Source organism: Schistocerca gregaria, chromosome 8 (genome assembly GCF_023897955.1).
Source record: "Schistocerca gregaria isolate iqSchGreg1 chromosome 8, iqSchGreg1.2, whole genome shotgun sequence".
In the NCBI taxonomy this organism is placed as follows: Eukaryota; Metazoa; Arthropoda; class Insecta; order Orthoptera; family Acrididae; genus Schistocerca; species Schistocerca gregaria.
This window is the reverse complement of record NC_064927.1, coordinates 198,257,793-198,273,599: the sequence shown is the minus strand read 5'-3', so window position 1 is coordinate 198,273,599 and position 15,807 is coordinate 198,257,793. Positions and strand designations below refer to the sequence as shown.

The following is a 15,807-nucleotide window of genomic DNA, read 5'->3' as shown; positions in this document are numbered from 1 at the left end:
AAAATCTTGGTCTGTGTCACAATTTTGGTGTTGCTGTAGTCCACTGAGCGGCCGAGCTCCAGACAGTGCTCCGCTATGGCAGATTTTGTTGCCTGTCTGAGTCAGGTGTGCCTCTGGTGTTCTTTGCACCTGACGTCCACTGTCCTGGTTGTCTGGCCAATGTATGACTTTCCACACTGGCACGGGATGTTGTAAATGCCTGGTTTACGTAGCCCCAGGTCATCCTTCACACTCCCTAGCATGGTCCCATATATGATATGGTCAAAATATGATATAAACAGCATCTTCTGTCCACCGTCCAAAATTGTTATCCTGGAGAGGGGTTAGTCAGCGTGCAATTGGCTAGCGTCTTCTTCACAACCTCTCTGCTCTCTCGTTTCCGACTGGCGTGCCAGCGCTTGACTTAACGCCGCAACATAAACCATAGTTGCAAAATACTGACACGAATAACTTACAGATCAGAGAAGTGTAGGAAGATGACCCAACGACATGTCTGTAAGGTAAAACCGATCTATGTTTAATAACCGATTGCATCACTTTCATTGCAGGCATTATTTTACCTAAGCTTAAAAACAATTATATTCTTTAAATTACACATATTATTCAAGACGTTTCTACGTATATTAAAATGGCAACTGATCCAATTCTGTCCTCCCTAATTTAATCTAAGCCTGTATATTAACCTGACTGTTTGTATCCGTTTCAGCATCTCAGTCTATTTCTGTGTTCGTGTCCGTGTCATTCCAGGTATCCTGTTCCTGTGTTTTCTCTTGTATTTGAATGTGTTTGTTGTTTGTATAATTCGTGTAACACACGTGACACATTATCAGTTATGTCATTCAGTAAGCTCCAGTCATCCAGCTGTCGTAGAGTTTGTCCTTTGTTGCAATATTCAGTTCAGGGTCGTATGTGAGTGTCTATCACAGTATGAACTGACATGTTCAGCATTTCCTAGTTCTCCGCAATGGCACATGAGTGTTCAGCTGAGACCAAACCAATGGAGATGTTTTGGGTATGCATCATGGCCCCTGAGGAAAGTCCGGGATATATATGTTTTAGCCTCATTCCTTCCTTAAGCGTTTGCATATCAGAAACTGGACACTTTATCCCTAAAGAAAGCCTGTCAAAACAAATCGGGAGGGGTTATGTCTGATGAATGCATGGCCATGACGTTGGACCGTCTCTGCTGATCCATCAGTCCTGAAAGGTTTCATCCAAGACCTGGCCAACAAATAACCCAGTCTGGCGGTGCACCATCCAGTTGAAACATTACTTGTGGTTGAAATTCATGTAACTGGGGTGTCAGAGCAGATTTCTATACATCTACATCTACGTGATTGCTCTGCTATTCACAATAAGGTGCCTGGCAGAGGGTTCAATGAACCACCTTCAAGCTGTCTCTCTACCGTTCCACTCTCCAAGGCCGTAAATATGAGCACTTAAATTTTTCTGTGCGAGTCCTGATTTCTCTTATTTTATCGTGATGATCATTTCTCCCTATGTAGGTGGGTGCCAACAGAATGTTTTCACAATCGGAGGAGAAAATGGTGATTGAAATTTCATGAGAAGATCCCGTCGCAACGAACAACGCCTTTGTTTTAATGATTGCCACCCAATTCACGTATCATGTCTGTGACACTATCACCCTATTTCGCGATAATACAAAACGAGCTGCCCTTCTTTGTACTTTTTCGATGTCATGCGTCAGTCCCACCCTATGCGGATCCCACAACGCACAGCAATACTCCAGAATAGTGTGGACAAGCGTGATGTAAGCAGTCTCTTTAGTAGACCTGTTGCACCTAAGTGTTCTGACAATGAATCGCAGTCTTTGGTTTGCTCTACCCACAATATTATCTATGTGACCATTCCAATTTAGGTTATTTGTAATTGTAATCTCTAAGTATTTAGTTCAATTTACAGCCTTCAGATTTGAGTGGCTTAACGCGTAATCGAAATTTAGCTGATTTCTTTTAGTACTCATATGAATAACTTCACACTTTTCCTTATTCAGAGTCAATTGTCACTTTTCGCATCATACGGATATCTTATGTAAATCATTTTGCAAGTCGTTTTGATCATCTGATGACTTTACAGGAGTGTAAATGACAGCATCATCTACAAACAACCTAAGACGGTTACTCAGATTGGCTCCTCTGTAGTTAATATAGATCAGGAACAACAGAAGGCCTATAACACTTCCTTGGGGAAGTGTATCAACAAGAACTTTAGGAGTTAAGTCACCACTTGTAAAAATACTTCGTAGACATGAGGTTGTGTATCCATAAAAAAACCTTACGACTTAAGTTCCCTTTTGCAAAAAATCGCACGTCTGAAACGAGCATAGTTACTTTCTTGTAATCAGTGGCATAGTTAATGCTCACCCTGAATATTGTTTTCTGTTTTATGAATCACACGGTGCAGGCGACCAAAATAGAAGCTCTATTTGGTGCAGTGGAGGCAAACTAAGAGCACATTATCGGGAGATCAGACGGCCCCACGGGCTTTAGAGCACGCACAGAACAACGTGGAGATAAATGCAAAGTTGGCAGGGCAAGCGTAGCGATAGCTGTAGTGGTGGGGGTTGTGGGCAGGCTGTCGGTGTGCTGTGGTGGAAATGCCGAGTGCTGGAGTAGAAGTGCCGTTCTAAGAGGAAACTACACTTGTATTTTTTGTAAATATTATGTGGAGAGCGCCTCCATTGCTACACTGTCATGGTGACTGTCCAAAAATAATTCCGCTGAGACTGCAACAAAAGCTGCGTTTATTTCTGCCTGACTTGTCAACCACTTGTAACTTCCGAACAAGCATGATGAGTTTCCGTGTTAAATACTGATTCTTTCGCCAAAACACTGTCCACTTTACACAGTGTCACCTCACTAACATGTAGTGTAGACACAGCTGCGAGAGAATTCCGGAACAGTGGCTTATTAAGTTTCTTATGTAAGAAACTGAGGATAAGTAAAGTCAATAGCATATAAAAAGAACATCCTCGGGGCAAAGTTAAATGTGTAATATCTTCAATTGTGTTGTTCCGAAACCCACAACATTTGTCGTTTCACCAGCTGTCGACGACACTCAAAAATTACATTCTCGCATAAAAAAGTCTGCAGTCAGTGGAACAACAAGGTATGTAATGAAGTTTGCATAACAACCAGGTGGGAAAATACTCTCCTCTTCGCATGCCATCGTTTGCCAAAATCTGTTTCGATATCGCTAACGGTTTATGAGGTATGATGAACGTTATGGACATTTCACTCTGGTTTTATCGCTGGCGCTCAAGACCGCAAATGAGTGCATTACATAAGGTAAATTTTCTTAAAGTTAGTGACAGAGACCCCTACCCACGTCGAAAGACAAATACAGTATGTTAGCTGAATTTCATACGCACCAACATGTTATGTAATGTGCACAAAATCATAGCTACCCCCATTCTTCAACGCGAACTTTTTCAAATTTCTCAGAGTGTCTTACTTAATTGCAAAAATCACACTTAAATGCAAAAATCACAATAACTATTGAGCCGTGACTGTTGCGTCTGGCGCCACTGGCTCAGGTGTATTATCGACTATCCTTCTTGCGACCTCATTGCCTCTATCTATGAGGAAGAATTGGTATGTGTGGGTTGTGTCCCAAGATGGCCTTTGCTTGCCGATGTATATACAGGGTGGTCCACTGATCATGATCGGGCCAAATATCTCACGAAATAAGAGTCAAACGAAAACACTGCAAACAACGAAACGTGTCTAGCTTGAAGGGGGAAACCAGATGGCGACATGGTTGGCCCGCTAGATGGCGCTGCCATAGGTCAAACGGATATCACCTGCATTTTTTAAAATAGGAACCCCCATTTTTTATTACATACTCCTGTAGTACGTAAAGAAATATGAATGTTTTAGTTGGATCACATTTGTCGCTTTGTGATAGATGGCGCTGTAAAAGCCACAAGCATATGGGTCACAATTTAAACGAACAGTTGGTAACAGGTAGGTTTTTAAAATTAAGATACAGAACGTAGATACGTTTGAACATTTTATTTCGGTTGTTCCAATGTGATACACGTACCTTTGTGAACTTATCATTTCTGAGAACGCATGCTGTTACAGCGTGATTACCTGTAAATACCACATTAATGCAATAAATGCTGAATGTGATGGCCGTCAACCTCAATGCATTTGGCAATACGTGTAACGACATTTCTGTCAACAGCGAGTAGTTCGCCTTCTGTAATGTTCGCACATGCATTGACAATGCGCTGACGCATGATGTCAGGCGTTGTCGGTGATCATGATAGCAAAGATCCTTCAACTTTCCCCACAGAAAGAAATCCGGGGACGTCAGATCCGGTGAACGTGCGGGCCATGGTATGGTGCTTCGACGACCAATCCACCTGTCATGAAAAATGCTATTCAATACCGCTTCAACGGCACGCGAGCTATGTACCGGACATCCAACATGTTGGAAGTACATCGCCATTCTGTCATGCAGTGAAACATCTTGTAGTAACATCGGTAGAACATTACCTAGGAAATCAGCAAACATTGCACCATTTAGATTGCCATCGATAAAATGGGGGCCAATTATCCTTCCTCCCATAATGCCGCACCATACATTAACCCGCCAAGGTCACTGATGTTCCACTTGTCGCAGCCATCGTAGATTTTCCATTGCGCAATAGTGCATGTTATGCTGGTTTACGTTACCGCTGTTGGTGCATGACGCTTCGTCGCTAAATAGAACGCGTGCAAAAAATCTGTCATCGTCCCGTAACTTCTCTTGTGCCCAGTGGCAGAACTGTATACGACGTTCAAAGTCGTCGGCATGCAATTCCTAGTGCGTAGAAATATGGTACGGGTGCAATCGATGCTGATGTAGCGTTCTCAACACAGACGTCTTTGAGATTCCCGATTCTCGCGCAGTTCGTCTGCTACTGATGTGCGGATTAGCCGCGACAGCAGCTAAAATACCTACTTGGGTATCATCATTTGTTGCAAGTCGTGGTTGACGTTTCACATGTGGCTGAACAGTTCCTGTTTCTTTATAACACGTAACTATCCGGCGAACGGTCCGGACACTTGGATGATGTCGTCCAGGATACCGAGTAGCATACATAGCACACGCCCGTTGGGCATTTTGATCACAATATCCATACCTCAACACGATATCGAACTTTTCCGCAATTGGTAAAAGGTCCATTTTAACACGGATAATGTACCATGAATGTACCGTCCGCAATGGGGAATGTTACGTGATACGACGTACTTACAGGTTTTTGACTATTACAGCGCCATCTATGACCAAGCGAAAAAGTGGACCAACGAAAACATTCGTATTTCTTTACGTACTACACGAATATGTAATAAAAATGGTGGTTCCTATTTTTAAAAAACGCAGTTGATATCCGTTTGACCTATGGCAGCGCCATCTAGCGGGCCAACCATAGCGCCATCTGGTTACCCCCTTCAAGCTAGACGAGTTTCGTTCTTTGAAGTTTTTTCGTTGGATGCTTATTTCGTGAGATATTTGGCCCGGTCACTATCAATGGACCACCCTGTATATGGTGTTCCCTCATCTCGATTCTGTCGCTTCATCCCCACGTATCAGAAGGAGCTGAAGCCGCGGCTGTAGAGACAATGCACGGCTGTATTCGTACGGGAGCGGTGTAACATGAAAGGCGTGAGGAGCGGCCGCAGGTACAAGGAAAGAGAGTGAGCCGCCACTGAGGGCGCGGGGGTGGGTGGATGCGGAGCTCGTTAAGCGGCCGAGGCATCAAGTGCGGCTGCTGGGGGCGTCGCCTCCTGCTAACGAGGCCGCCGTTTGCTACTGTTCACGCCGCTCCTGGCACACGCACGTGCTCGTACCTCGCTATCTGCTCCGCCTCAGCACTTGCATCTCGCGGCGGCCTAGCGGCAGTACTACGTCCACACGAAACAGGGAATGGAGGAAGATACGGAGGGGATGGGTGGGCAATTCGTGATTTCCAGCTGCACAGGCACTGTGGTAATGCAGTGGCAAAAACTCAAAATTTGTGCCGGACAGTGAAGCGTAGCGCCGTATACCCATCCTGCCTTGAAGGCGGTTAAGTGGGAGGCCGCCAATTGTGAAATTCAGATTCGATTCATACTGCGCATAATAAAAGCTCATGGCCAGAGGTGTAATGTGGCAAAGCACCAAGATGCACTTCTCAGCCGTTGTCGAGAACATCGACAGGTACTCTCTACGATTAAAAACTTTCTACAGCGTGGTGGCGCAGCGGTAAGCGCTCGGGTTCGTAATCCGAAGGTCGCCGGATCGAATCTCGCGCCATACAATTTTTTTTATTATTAGTTTCTTGTAATATATATATATATATATATATATATATATATATATATATATATATATATATATATATATATATATATACTGTTAATAAATTGCTTATGCATGTTGGTGAAGGCGGATCGCTCTCCAATTGTACCGCCTCCATTTTTCCGTTTGTTTAACATGGTGTACCAAAGCTCTTCCGTCCGCACTGATTTTCGACGATGTTATAAGTTGCGCCAGGGACCGCATCTACCTTCTTTCGAAGTTAGCAGGCAACTACGCTGTTATGCGGCGGCTCGTTTCAGCCCATTCAACATCTGTCCTTCAAGTGTAACGAGCGAGTAACGGAGTTTATATTTCATACCTGCCACAGCAAATTTGTGTTCGTGGGGTCTCTATTCTAATTCGAACGTTTGACTTACGCTAGACGTATTCGTTTCGGAATATCGTTTCTACGTCTTCCGTTAACTATACGTGGTTAACATTATGAAGACAATTAATAACATTTGTGAAATACAACTTTGTTTGCGGAAAACATAATCATGTTCGAAGTCGCCAGTTTTTCCACGACAAACGACTTTCAACGACTTATTAGCTGTCGATTCTCTCGACAACGGCTGAGAAGTGCATCTTGGTGCTGTGCCACATTACACCTCTGGCCATGAGCTTTTATGCGCAGTATGAATCGAATCTGAATTTCACAATTGGCGGCCTCCCCTTGTCAGAGCTGGATAGTGACAGATGGTGACGCGAGACTGGACGCTCACGTAGTTCATGTATCAGCCGATAGAGGACAGTACTGGATAGGGGACTGTGATTTAGTTTCGATTGTTCTCACTAGAGTGCACTAAAGTAATAGAATGTTATAGTATTTTCATAAAGTGTTGTTATGTCTTTTTCTGTATGTAAAATGTTACAAATGTGTTTTAGCAGTATGAATGATGCGTGAGTGTGGTTTAAGGTTAATAGGAGGATAATTGTTTAACCAGTTATGTAGTGAGATTCAGTGTGGGAACCTGTCGAAGAAGTATGGATGTGGACAAAGGGGATTTTAGTAGAATAGATTTGTAAAGTAAGTAAAGGGAAATTTAATTCAGGTATAAATAACAATAGTAAATAACTTTATGTATAAACAAAACTTCAGCATATTAGATAATTACGTCGGTAAAAAGTGCAGTAGTTAGGTTTACTATTTTGCGATTGGTTATTGATGAAAAGCGCGGACTGACAAGGGTGAATGTTGTTTTGCTATTGGCTGTTGAGTAAACTGACCAATGGTAAAGCAATATTCTTTGCGTGCTTTTTCTGCTGGCAGAGAGAAGAGTTGGAGCCTAGCCATGAAACAGTTCGGACGTGTGTAGTAGTAGTTCCGATGGAAATGATTAAAGTTGCCGGTTCTAGCAGTGTTTCATACATTAAAAGTGTAAAGTGACGGCATAATGATTCCGATGGGTGTGTAGAAATTTTGAAATTTTTAAGTGAATTTTGTGACGAGAAAATACATAAATTCCGCGTGGCATGTTGAGCAGGTCGGTGGCTAAAAACTGTGACTGTATTAGGTACCGACAGACTTAATATTTGGTGATCATTCTCAATCAAAAACAATCCGTATTTTTGTAGCTATTACGTTTTCGGGAAATGCAACACCATAAACTTGCTAATGTGAGTGAAAGGGATTGTGAGTGACTGTGTTGAGACTAGCACGGGCTTAGCAGTGATACTAGTTCAGGCTTAGCAGTGATACTAGTTCACCTACGTTTCAGAATATATTAATTAAGGACAAAATTTCCAACCTTTCATTTCGTGTGAAAACTTTCTCCCAAAACGCAGATTAGTTACTTTAATTGCATCGTGGTTCACGTCGAAGTACAGTACGTTTCGCTCGGCTTCCCTACTGATGATCTGCTGAAACAGTGTTCACAGGTAGGTGCAGGTACATCGTAAAGGGACGGAAGGGAACGCGCCGCGGCAACAGGATTTCGAAACGGGATTTATCGCTTCTCATGAGTGGTTGCCCTAACAGCTCCGGCCATCCTGACACGGTCCCTGACCCACTCTACATCACAATTTATCGCACGCTGCAACGCTGCGTCTCTCGTCCAGTACACCATACTTGCAAATTATTGTTTCCCGTAGGGTTTCGGATAGTATTAGTGCATCTGCACTGAAACAAATGCCAAAGAGCCGTCGCGCTCTTACAGGAATGTGTACAGGGTGAAAAGTATTTAAACCGACAAACCGTGAGAGGTTGTAGGAGACATCAAAACAAATATTTTCCCCTAATGTCATTTTTTTCTATTGGGAGTATTTAAACCGGCAGAGGAAGATTTCTCTGGCGCAAATTATTTAAATCAACAAACACTTTTCCATTTCTATTACAGTAGATTTTCAGAAATGCCTACATTGATATGTAAACAGAGGTTACACCGTCGGATCATGTTCTGTCTGACACGGGCAAAAACCCCAGGAGTATCCTGAATTGATCCTGCTGCTGCAACTATCCGGGCAACCAGATCCTCTTCTGATGCAATAGGAGTTGCTTAAACAAGGTTGCGCATCTCTCTCCACACAAAAAAGTCCAGAGGGGACATACCTGGGGATCGAGCGGGCCATGGTACAGGACCACCTCTGCCAATCCACGTTTCTGGGAACCGTCGGTCCAGGAATCGACGCACACGTGCGTTGTCTCTTAGGGAGCGGGACATCTTCCAGCAATTCTGGCAATGCTCTGGCGAGAAATTTGTAATAGTGCCTGCCATTTAATGGCCTAGGTATCAGATACGGCCCAATTAAACAGTCCCAACAACAACGACCCACACATTAACGAAGAACCGCACTTGATGAGCGCAAGGAACTGTGGCATGTGGGTTATTCTCACTCCAAACATGCGAATTGTGCATGTTGAAGACTCCATCACGCCCGAGCGTTGCTTCGTCGGTAAACAACACAGAGGATGGAAATGTAGGACGCATTTCGTACTGTTCCAGGTACCATTGCGAAAACTGTGCTCTGGGTGGATAATCAACTGGTTCCAGGTTGTGAACACGTTGTTAGTGAAATGGACGCAACAACTGCTCGCGAAGGACTTTTCTTACAGTGCACGAGTGCTGACTGAAGTGCTGCAAGACAGCTCCCTCAAATTGCAGCGTTCTTACCGTGCGACGGCGTCCCTGTCCAGATAGTCTGCTAAATGACCCGGTCACGCAGACGTTGGTACACTGCAGCAAAGGTCGTATGATACGGGATACGGCGATTAGGATATTGTTGTTGATAAACCCGCTGTGCTGCTCGTCCGTTGTGGTGCGCTACGTAGTACGTAATACGGCCTCCACCGGTTGAAATAATTCTCATAGGAAAAAATGACATCAGGGAAAAATATTTGTTTTGATGTGCCCTACAGCCTCCCAGAGTTTGTCGGTTTAAATACCTTTTACCCTGTATACTTGAGTGGTGTCAATTCCGTTGGACTTATCCAACAGAACAGACACCACTCAAATACGTAAGGTGAACATAAATAAAACAGATAAACTGAGGAGACGGATTGTTGGCTGAAAACGGAGGGGAAACAGGTCCCGTGAACTTATGTGCGGAAATGGCAGTGTGTGTGCAACGGAATAAATCGTCCTGCAGCACACTATAGAGCTGCATCGCATTCACCACATTATAACAGATGTTCGAAGTGGCTTCCCACGGGATTGTGGCTGATGACAATAGTAGCGGTTGTCGTGCAGGATATACATAATCGTACTTTGGTTTACACCCTGTTGGCGGGTCTCTTCCCTAGAGCTCGTACCTAGGGTTCGCCTCAATATCCTGAAGAACCCGGTCCTCCAGATCAGCTGTACGATCAGTCGGCTACCTCCCTGCACTTTCGTGTCTCTGAAAGGACCCATGGTCACACACACGCCCAAAAATGACTTTAAATGTTCTGTGGTGGGGCTGGAGTCTGTGAGAGAACTTGTTTTGGTATAGCCGTGCGGCCTCTCGATCGTTTCCATACGCCTGACCGTACGCAGAGACCATTTCGGCTTGTTCCCGATAAGAATACCGGATCATTCTACTATTTACAGCACGCTGCGTCAATCACACAGTCTGCAACACACAAGGAGCACACGGCAGGTGGTCAGAGAAACTGTTATTCGTCAGCACCATCTACTGCGGCAACGATGTTAATTTTCAGTCTGGTATCAGTCCTTCAAGTTTTCCGGTTTTATTAATGTTTACCCTGTAAACAACACCACTTTCGCCGACATATTCAGCGTGACAGCTGACAGCCGTGATACCGATCAGACCAGTGCAGAGCCAGGACGGACCATGTGGATAAGGAAGTATGGTTAACGTTTAACCCTTGCAGTGCCATTGGGATGTACAGGGTGGACAGAAAATATCAAAACACCAAAAACATTACACGTTGCCAGGTCTAATACGGTGTAGGAGACCAGTTGGCATTGAAAACAGCGTCCAGTCACCTCAGAATCGATAAATATACCATGATTGCTCCAAAACAGTGGCAGGTTCAGGTAACAACGATGGAGGTGCATGGTGATCACACAACCCTCCTTCCAAAGTAGACCACAAAGGCTCAATAACAATAAGATGTGACGACTGTGGTGGCCAGCAGAAATTGGATAATTCGGGCCCGTGCTCACGAAACCAGTGCTGGCCAGTGTAGCTGTGTGAACATGGGCCCTGTCGTCTTGGAACACAGCAACACCACTGGCGAATCAACAATGTGCCATGGGACAGACCTAATCAGCCTATATGGGCACAAAATTCTTGGCAGTAAAGCGACCTTGCAGAATAACAATGCGGCCCTCGGTGTACCACTAAAGGGCTCCAGAATTCATCACCGAACCCCTGTCACTTTTCGTCACGTGAGGTAACGGGCGAGTTGTGGCGCCCTGCAAATATTTTAAGTTCAGTGTTGGCGGCCTCCGCCCGGGCCGCTCAGCAAGCTGCGGCACGTTAGCAACCGCGTGATGCCGCAGAGCGGCCGGACCCCGTGCTCCCTCGACCGCGTGGCTGGGAATTCCTTGGTGGCGCTCTGTCGATGAAGGAGACATGCCGGGAGTGCCAAAGATGGCGCACTTTGTGAAACCTTAATGGCAGACATTTCACAGATCGTATACAAATTAATAGTAGCCAGATGAATCGTAATACCTCAAAAAGAAACATGTACATTACCATTATTTGCACGACGATTCTGGTGGTGTAACCAGATTTTCAATATCTTTATTAGTTTCAAGTTTAGTATCTGACGATAAAATATACAAGTAACACCAACTAAATTGTCATGAATTACAGGCATGTAACTTGAATAGCACATGAGTTGTTAGAGGTCGAAGTGGCCAATTACTATTAATCGCATCAGGCCAAAAGTACTCCACAGTTACACGAAAAAACGGTAGCAGCATGCTTATAAATATATTTATTCGTCTACGTCTTTGTTTATACCCGATCTGTACTATTGGTCAAGAAATTGGTCAATTATTTTCTGTGTGTTAGGAAGCACAGAGACATTAGGCTACTGGCCTACCTATTGTTTCTATTCCTTTGATATATGTTTATTTGATTTATTTATGTATTTAATAATGTGTGTTAGAGCGTGTTTATGGTCCAGCCGAAGGAACATTTATTTAATTTCAAGTTATTCAAATGTAAATCCAGAATTTCGAATGTGTTTCATTATGTTTGTGAGTGTGCGTTGGCTTGGAAACAAGGCAGGAGCGCTCCAGCCAATCACAGTGATCGTTCCAAAATGGACACGTGGAGAGACTGTGTGGAAGTGGGGGAGGAGTATCGTTTCGAGAGAGGACAGGGGAGTTCTGGACAGTACGGAAGAGAACAAGAGAGAGTCCTGGACAGTATGGCGCGACGGACGCACAGTCGCGGGAAAGACTTGAAGAGTGGAGCAGTTTGCGCGTGTCGCGACAGACGGAAATACAGTAGAGCGCCGATTTTCCGAACGTCGGTCAACCGAACGATCGCTTAACCGAACTGTGTACTCGCTCGCACCTGTCACTCTCCCACCCTACCGTCCATCATCCCCCTCACTCCCAAACCAAGTTTCCCACGGCAGTCGCCGCACTGGGCCGCCGCTGGCAGAACATTGCTTCTAATGGGGCCTCCAGAAGGCGCTGCTGACCGGCCAAGCCGCCAGTCGCTGTGTTTCCACAATCAGCACACTTCTGTCGGCTTGGCACTGGCAGTAGAAGTAGCGGCAGTATCAAAGCTGTTCACAGTTAACAGCTGCGCGCAGTTTGAAGGGTTGCGCGTCCCCAAGAAGAGCTTCTCTCGGTGCAAACAGTCACCTCCTGTTCTCTGTTACGACCACTTGTGTACTGCTGCATGAGGAAGTGAATTTGACGATACAAAATGCTCAAACATAAACGTGTCGTCCTTTCTATGAGGGACAAGAGATTATTAAAAGGTTAGAAGAAGGTGAATCTGCAACCACTTTATCCAATGAGTACAAGGTGGGGAAGTCGACAAAAAAACAAAGGACGAGCTTAGCAAATTTTATAGCTATGCTTGATTCTACTGATGGATCAGCAAGCCGTAAAACTATGAAGCTCGCCACTAACACAGATCTAGATGATGCTGTTTACAAGTGGTTTACACAATAGAGATCGGAAGGAGAACCTATCTCAGGTCCCATTCTGTGTGAGAAGGCAATGCAGTTCAACAAAAAAACTTGGAGGGCCTTCGAACTTTAAAGCGAGCAGGGGCTGGTTAAAACGCTTCAAGTCAAGACACGGCATCCGTGAGCTTACAATACAGGGAGAAAAATTGTCGGCTGATTCTTCAGCAGCTGATTATTTCAAAGTCAAACTAAGGGACGTATTAAGGAAAGAAGATTCTGCTCTCGAAAACGTTTACAATGCTGACGAAACTGGACTTAACTGGAAAGCTTTACCCAGAAAAACTCTTGTTTCGCGTCATGAATTAGCAGCAACTGGTCCTAAAACAAGCAAGGACCGTATTACAGCTTTGGCTTGGGCTAATGCTACTGGAAATCACCGACTGCCTATGTTCGTCATTGGCAAAAATAAAAAACCGCGTTCTTTCAAGCACGTTAATATGTCAGCCTTGCCTGTTGTGTACGTCTCGCAAAAGAGTGCCTGGATGGATAGTACGATTTTTATGAAGTGGTTTCAGGACATTTTCGTACCCCCTGTAAAAGCTCATCAGCTAAAGAATGGGAAGAGGAAGAAAACACTACTTCTCCTTAACAATCCACCAACTCATCCGTCATGTGATATTTTAAACGAAAAAGACGATTTCATAAAGGTAATATTTCTCCCACTTAAAGTAACCTTCTTATTACAGCCCATGGATCAAGGCGTTATTGAGACTTTCAAACGATATTACAGGAAAGAAGTTGCGTAAGTTATTGTTTGAAAGAGAAGAGGATGGAGAAGAAAGTCTCTTAAGAAATCATAAGAATATTGACTTGAAAGACGCGTCCTACATGATCAGCGCAGGGAGATTACCACGAATGTGATGAAGAAGACATTCATGAATGGATGAATATCGATGATGCAGATCCAGGACACCAAATCACGCAGGACAGCGAGATTGTAAACGTCGTCACTGATAAAGATGACGCCGCCAGCATCTCATCAATCAGTGCTCCAGAAAGTGAAGATGAAAGTACACCAACAGCTTATTAGGCGTTCACTTGTTTAGATACTGCCTTGCGATGGTTTAAAGCCCAAGATGAAAGTGACCAGTTTCAGATATCTGTAATACAAAAAGTACGTGACTTAACTGTTCGTAAGCGTGTAGGCTTGCTTAGACAGACCAAAATAAAGGATTTTTGTAAACATTAATTTTGTATACTGTGTGTTTGTTCATGCAAAATGCGTATGTAATATGTATATATTTTTGTTTAATAAATTGTGCCACATACTATATATTCCTACTGAAGATGCCTTTGTATGTTACTTTGTGATACTAAAAGAGATGCCTGTTTTTATGAATAAATTTACTGTACAGTACTTCTTTTTGGCAAATAAACATGTACAGTTCGATTATCCGAACAAACCAGTTTTCCAAACACCCACGTCCACCAATTACTTCAGATAATCGACGCTCTGCTGTATTTGGTAGTGCCGACTTGTGTACTTGTGAGATTTCTGTGGCTTCTGCGATGAAGACGTAGTATGCGTTTACAAGTGAATATCTCGCGAGCTATGTTGTTCATAACTAATTACATGAAGTAGAAATCTATTGTTCCCCTGTTATTAAACTTATTTCTATTAATTGCTCGACCATGGACACCAATAAGTGTTTCACAGTAATAAAAGGCATTCTTAAAGTACTTCTGCTATTGCACTCATCATTTAAAGTCATTAAATAAATTTTGCAGTTACTATTTTAATTGCAGTCTTTCATTTATAAATGTCTACATTACGTTCAAAATTGGCAATTGTCAAGTGACAGGAACCCTCTACCATTCGATTCATGTTTATATTCATAGTGTATACTGTAGACTCAGCCATATTTGGCTTGTAATGCGGCAACTACGTATCCCAGCCCCTAGACGACGAAACCAGCCAAAACTTTTAATATTTCACCTCTGAGTCTGAGGGTACGTAGTTGAGGGCCACACCACATCACATCATTATTATACGAAAGCCCGCAGTCCTTGGGACGTAAACTCGGCTAGAAGTCGGAAACAATGTGCAGCAAGTCTCATCGTCCAAACGAAATTCTTCCATTGTCCAGGTTTCACGGCTTCGGCGCCACATTTTCCTGTTATGGGCGTTTGCATAATTGATGAATGGTTCTGAAATACTGGCTCTCTTCGTGCCAGTCCGTCACGACCACTCAATACACATTTTTGTCGGCATTGTGACTTAGCAGATGATGTTTCTTCTGCTTTCTGCGGTAAGCTGTATAAATCTTCAATACGGTGGGTCTTGGAACACCGAACACTTCGACTACATTGATTATGGAACAACCCGCCAGCAATTTGTCCACGTCCGAATTCATTTAGCTTCTGCATAATGCACTCACAACTACACAGAACACTGTTCCCATCACGACAGACATCTGTAACGTATTGAAAACATTGTACAGGTGCAGCTGGCAGTAAAAAACAACAGCGCAACCTGGAGGCTTCGCTGGCTTCGGTATTTATGATCACGCATACATTTCTCAAGGTTTCCAGCTTTTTTCCCAACTCCTGTACGTGTCCCGCGATGGCTTATCAAAGAGCCAGTGGGAATTTGCCGTATGTTATTGCTAGATATGTGTATCAATGTCGTGCTGGTAGAGGGAACCCTATCAATGGCTTCCATACTTTTATTATTACAGTCGTTTCCAGTTTAATTGTTATCCCACTGCTCCGCTCTGCCTGTCACATCGAATTAGTTCGCGCCTGCAGGTAGGCAACCGAATGAACAGATCAGCTGAGCGGGCTGCGATGGCGCCTTCCCAGAAATTCATGTGCGTGCACGCACGTATTAACGTTTGCCCCGATATAAATGGTGCCCG

The 15,807-nt window shown here is 43.9% G+C and overlaps 1 protein-coding gene across 2 annotated transcripts in view; it reads right to left on the bottom strand.

Annotated features, from left to right (window-relative positions):
- Positions 1-15,807, bottom strand: part of LOC126283953 (high affinity copper uptake protein 1-like) — a 1,096,589-nt gene that overhangs the window by 560,845 nt on the left and 519,937 nt on the right. The window lies entirely within an intron of this gene.